Genomic DNA, 303 nt, shown 5'->3' on the forward strand with positions numbered 1-303 from the left:
GATTCAATGATCTATGCTAAGCTAAGCTAAAAGTGCTCGCGCTAGACCCAGAGATCAACTGAATGGATTCAACAAGGGTAAAACTCACCTGTTTACCTCCTGGAGAAGCTGTGAAATGCACCTATTACCCAAGCAATAACTAAAAACCTGTAGTGTTGCTTTAAATTCAGACCTGAGACTGAACACGGCTGTGTTGATAAACATGTTCAAGGTTGGTTCACTCTAAGTTTTTCTGCTATTCAGAGATTTAAAGTTCAATCATGAATGTGATGAAGTATTGATCTCAACCTTCTAATCCACCTC

The sequence above is a fragment of the Danio rerio genome, chromosome 12, assembly GCF_049306965.1.
Source record: "Danio rerio strain Tuebingen ecotype United States chromosome 12, GRCz12tu, whole genome shotgun sequence".
Taxonomy (NCBI): Eukaryota; Metazoa; Chordata; class Actinopteri; order Cypriniformes; family Danionidae; genus Danio; species Danio rerio.